The sequence below is a fragment of the Nematolebias whitei genome, chromosome 17, assembly GCF_014905685.2.
Source record: "Nematolebias whitei isolate Nwh7 chromosome 17, NemWhi1, whole genome shotgun sequence".
NCBI classification, from domain to species: Eukaryota; Metazoa; Chordata; class Actinopteri; order Cyprinodontiformes; family Rivulidae; genus Nematolebias; species Nematolebias whitei.
Window position 1 is genome coordinate 20,793,563 of NC_056514.1, and position 6,244 is coordinate 20,799,806.

Here is a 6,244-nt window from a genome sequence, read left to right on the forward strand (position 1 = left end):
TGCAGTCTATGTTTGAGCCGAGGAATATAAACTTATCCACCACTTCAATCTCTTCATCATTCATCTTAACGCTGATGTTCTTATTTACAGCTATGGTCATGATTGTCCTTTTGTTGATATTCAGATGCAGGCCAGCTTTCTCGCTTTAGTCCTTTACTTTCATGAGCTTATTGACAGTGTAGGCTTATTGAAAGAAAACTACAGAATAGTGGCACCTGTACAAAAACTATTTTTTCATTAACTTTTTATCCCGTACGGTCCCAATCACATGAGCAATATTAAAGTTGACAATCGTGTGTCGTGTACAATTTTACGTTGAAAAACTGTGAAAGAGTGAGTCCGCGAAGGCCAAAACCACAAAGTAGAGAGGGACTAGTGTATATACACAGAAATATATATAATTTTTTACTTTTAATTAAATAGGTACTGGTAACATACATAAAAATGTACATTAAATGTTTGTTTTTTTGTTAATTAATAAATAAATTAGCTGCAGCATTTGTATAAGGCGCAGGGTTCAAAGCTGTGAAAAAAGTAGCGGCTTATAGACCAAAAATTACGGTATATTTCAATGCAGACGTCAATGTATAGTTTACAAACTACCATGATCAGTCCAGGAACAAGCTCAGCATCCTCCTCTCTTGCCCACAGCCAAACAGACACACCCTCCTTTGACCCAAGGCTGTCCTGTCACACCTCAAATGTTGTATCTACCACCTCGGTCATGGACCCTTCTTCTTCTACATGTTGGTCTTCAACCAAATCAGAAGATGCTGATACCTCCTTTGCCTCCCGCATCTCCAGAAGTCAGATGAGGAAGCAGCTGGAGAGACTGAACCGGAATAAGGCTGCAGGTCCAGATGGTGTCAGTCCCAGAGTCCTGAAGGTCTGTGCAGAGCAGCTCTGTGGGGTTCTGCAGCACCTCTTCAACCTTAGCCTGACCCAGGAGAAGGTTCCGGTGTTGTGGAAAACCTCCTGCCTTGTTCCAGTACCAAATAAACCTCATCCATCAGTCCCCAGTGACTATAGACCTGTTGCCCTGACATCTCACATCATGAAGGTCCTAGAGAGACTCCTGCTGACCCACCTGACTAGACAAACAAGCACATATCAGGACCCACTGCAGTTTGCTTATTGGCGTGGACCTGGAGTTGAAGATGCCATCATACACCTGCTTCAGCAAACTCACTGTCATCTAGAAAAAGCAGACAGCACTGTGAGAGTCATGTTCTTTGATTTCTCCAGTGCATTTAACACAATCCAGCCTGATTTGCTTTGTCAGAAACTCCAGAAGACTCAGGTGGAGGCTTCAACAATCACCTGGATCAAAGACTACCTGACAAACAGACCACAGTCTGTGAGACTGAAGGGTTGTGTGTCTAACCAGGTGGTCGGTAGCTCAGGAGCACCACAGGGGACTGTACTCTCACCGTTCCTTTTTACTCTGTACACCTCAGATTTCCAGTACAAAACAGACTCCTGTCATCTGCAGAAATATTCTGATGACTCTGCAGTGGTCGGGTGTATCAGAGATGGACAAGAAGCTGAGGACAGGGAACTGGTGGACCGCTTTGTGGCATGGTGTGGAAACAATCATCTCATCTTGAATGTGAACAAAACAAAGGAGGTGATTGTAGATTTCAGGAGAAACAGGAACAGGTCCAGCACCATTTCCATCATGGGAGAAGAAGTGGAGGTGGTGGAGAAGTACAAATACCTTGGGGTTCACCTGGACAACAGAGTGGACTGGAAATGCAACTGTGAAGCGTCTACAAGAAGGGACAGAGCAGACTGTACTTCTTGAGGAAGATGAAGTCCTTCAATGTTTGCAACAAGATGCTGCATATCTTCTATAAGTCTGTTGTAGAGAGCACCATCTCTTCTGCCATCATCTGATGGGGCAGCACCAGAGCAAGTGACTTAAAAAAGATCAACAAGCTCATAAAGAAGGCTGGCTCAGTTCTGGGGACTCCTCTAGAACCTTTGGAGATGATTGTACAAAGAAGGATTCTTCATAAATGAAGAACATTATAGACAACCCTCAGCATCCTCTTCATCAGACTGTCATACACCAACTGAGTGTCTTCAGTCAGAGGCTTCTTCAGATCCGCTACAAGAGATCCTTCCTGCCCAAAGACATCAGCATCTCTTTAATGAAACCAGGACGATGAGTTACAACAACATTTAATTTCCCTCTGGGATTAATAAAGTTTTTGAATTGAATTATATTTTTAAGATAAGATGGCCGCAATCCATTAGTGGCTCAAAGTAGCCATTAGCTCATAATTAAACTAAAACTGAGGTAATTCAAACAGCAATCTGCAACAGGTAAGATAATAATTGTTCATAGGTGAACTTTCTATTAAAGCCCCCCTGTCTTAAGGTGTTTTACAGAATGGAAACAATGAGAGGGAGTGAGGAGAATTATTTCAATCTTCAGGACTCGGACACAAAGAATCATCTCCCACTCTTTACTGCAGTACAACAATGAAGTAAAGTTTAATTTCCGGTCCACATCAAGCCTATGTGGTACTTTTATGTCAGTGAGAGGAGCTCCTTCCACATATTCTGGGCAAGAATCATTGTTGTCAATGATTTCCTGGGAGACTCTGTCTGGACAGCTGTAGGCTAATGACGCGAGTCATGGAGTGTTTAGTGAGGAAACAAGAGAAAAACGACCTGGAAGTCGACTCCAAGCGCAGAGAAACACGTCACACATTCAGCCTCAGCTTTAAAACACCCCAGAAAACGGGTTCAATCTTGTTGCCATGGTTTCAGGTTGAGATTAGGCTCTCGTAAACCAGAATGCGGCCACGTAAAGACGGTAACAGCGAGGGAGAGTCATTTCATACTTCAAATCCCTCATTCACACAACACTTTGATGTTGAAAGTAACTTTTTAAAAGCATCCGTTGGAGTTAGTCGTATAAAAATTGCTACTTAATGCGACTTACCAAATCACAATTTACAAATTCGATGTGCCTACCGCGCGCTTCCTCTTTGATGCTGACGCCTCAGTAAGGACAGCGTCTATTGGTTGTTGCTGAGTGACGTCACTGCAAAATTTGCATAAGTGCCCACCGCTTCGCGCATGCGCAATTCAATAAATTTTTCTGCGTCTATGTGCGTATGCTGTCAACGTCACTAAAGTAATTGTTTTACGTCACAAAGGCAAATGCAAATCACGTCTAACGCCATCAGTCTTTGATGTTACCGAGTTTATAAATATATCTAGGTCTCTGTGACATTCTCATTCTGTAGTTTACAGTTGTTCTGAAAAGAACCGTTTCGTGTGTCTCTGCGACCCCCAAAATTTGTGTTGGCATTTCAAAACCGATTGAAATATTTTCTCTCCGTTCACTGATGTCTGCCATTGCAAATAGATTCGTGACTGATTTCCTTGAACCCTTTAAAATGTCACCTGCAAAAAAAGACTTCCTGCGTTCTCAAATGGATCTGACTGAAGTTCAGAGTGAGAAAATGGCCAGTAACTTGAAGGAAGTCACCCCAGTTCGAGCGTCTCTCCAGATACAGGTGGATTCAGGTGTTTACATCGTAAAGGAAATTATACGATACACGAGTTATGGAGAAATTGCCCTGTGTGGCAAGGCAGGAACCGATGAAGTCTTTACTGTGAAATTCTTCAGAAAGAAATACCATCAAACAGCTGAAAATGAAATCAGCTTCTTAAACATTCTCAGAAGTGTGGAAACAGACACTTTTGCCAAATATATTGAATCCTTCAACTACAGAAACTGGATTTGTCTAGTTTTTGAAAAGCTGGACGTTAGTTTGTGGGATTTCATGCAGAAAAGTGCTTTGACTTCCATTAAACTCTCTGAGATCAGACAAATCGCCCAGCAGATGTTAACAGCTGCCAAAGCTTTGGAATTGTCTGGTTTTACCCACGGAGACATAACCCCTCAAAGTGTTATGTTGACTGATGGAAACCTGCAACATTCCAATGCAAAATTGTTTCAATTTGAGGCTGCTTACAAGACATCCCAACTGTCAGAGAAAGACCTCCCTCAGACCTGCGGTTTCACTCCGCCGGAAGTTTTCTTTGACGTTCCTCTGGGTGAAAATTTTCATGTATGGAGCATAGCTTGCACGCTGGCTTCAGTCTTTGCTGGTAAACCATTTTACCCTACAGCTTGTGAGTATAGCTACATAAAAGCTATTGTAAAGTTAAACGGCATGCCAGACAATCACGTTTTGGAAGCAGGATGTGGTGTCGGACGTTATTTTACATGCTACAAGCACAAAGAGCAAGACATTTGGAAAAGCACGTGGAAATTGAAGACTCTCGCTGAATACGCAAAAGCGACCGGAAGAATCGTTCCAGAGAGTGCCACCGATTTGGATGAAATAGAGTCTCTCGACAGCCTTTTAGAAATGTCATCAGACGACGTGGAAGATTCTCATGAAATCGAAGCGTTTAAAGACTTCCTCCAGAAGATGCTGCAGATTAATCCAGCGGACCGTATGTGCACTAAAGATGCATTAAACCACCAATTTATGACAATGAACCACCACGCTTATTCAAATCATGGTTTCATTGACGAAGAGGATGGTGAAATGTCTGGCAGCAAATCAGGAACTTCAGAAAGGTGTCAAATTTCTTCAGTTCATTCAAATTGGAGCCATCAGTCAAACTCTGCTGACGTCAGTAATTCTTCTGAATCAAACACCGATCAAAGAAATCTGATAAAAGAAATAGCAGAAGGTGTAACCATTTGTGGCAACTCTAACGTTTACCGTGTAGAGAAAATCCTTGGACAAGGAACATTTGGTTTAGTGGCTAAATGCACTAAAGAGGGCACAGGCCAGACCGTTGCTCTAAAAGTTATTTCAGCAGAAGACAGCAGTTCAGCTAAAATGGAGATTGCAGCAATGTTAAAACTCCAAAACTTTAATGCTGATAAAATCAACATTATGAACTTCTTTGACTGGTTTATGTGTCAGAACTGCTTTTGCCTCACTTTTGAGCTTCTTGACGAAAGTCTGTTTGATTTCATGAATCAAAGGAAGTGGTCACCTCTCAAGTTGTCTGAAATTAGAGCAATCGCCCAACAAATGTTTGTTTCTCTCAGCACATTGAAACACTTAGGATTGACCCATACTGACATTAAAACTGACAACCTGATGACAGTTAATCAGAACTCTACACCCTTTAGAGTTAAGTTGATTGACTTTGGACTTTGTATTCCAACATATGAATTATCAAAGTACGATTTATTTCAGGTTGTAGCGAACAGGGCCCCAGAAGTCTTTCTGGGACTTCAGCCAAATGAGGGAGTTGACATGTGGAGTCTTGCATGTGTTTTGGTTGAACTTTATTCTGGTCAGTATTTGTTTCCGGGCAACTCAGAATACACAGTCGTGAAAACGATTGTAGAGCTCCTTGGTCAGCCCGATAGCAATATCCTTGACAGTGGGTGTCGAGTCAGACAGTACTTTACACAAGAGCAATCTGACTCTGAAAGTGTCTGGCAACTTAAAACCGCGACACAATATGAAGAGGACTCTGGGGAGAAAATTGAAGCAACTGATTATTGTCTCAATTTGCGATCTTTGGATGACTTGATAGAAATAACACCCTGTAACGATCCTCTTGAATTACAGGACAGAAAAGAATTCATAGACCTGCTCAAAAAGATGCTAGCTGTGAATCCTGCAGACCGAATTCTCCCTGCAGATGCAATAACACACAATTTTATCACAATGGAGCATCTTCCAATCACCAGCGACGACTCTTATGTGGAACAGGCATTAGAAATAATGTCACAGTGCCAACCCAGAGGAGCAGAAGAGCCATCCACGAGCTGTAATACCTCAAACAACTTGCATTCTGATCCTGTTATGGAGACACCTTCCATTCAAATTTCACATGACCTCTCTGTTACATCTGAGCAACAGCAGGAAGACTTAGCAGAAAGCACCACAGACGTAGCTGCTCCACATTCTCGGAGAAAAGTCTTCAGAAATTTTAGAAAATTCTGCAGAAGAGTTTTCAACGTGTTCACCTGCTGTCGTAGGAAGTGACATCCGAGAACAGCTGCCACACCATCGACCATCCCCATCCTTCTACTTTCTCTGTGCTTAGTAATAAACTATTCTTTTAGTTTATTCCCAATGCATGGCTTTACTCTGGGATGGTTCAGTTAGTCCACTGCCAAAAACTGGTGGTGCAAGTCAGGGTTTACTCCGGGATTCTCCGTTTTTTCCCACTCCAAAAAATGTTA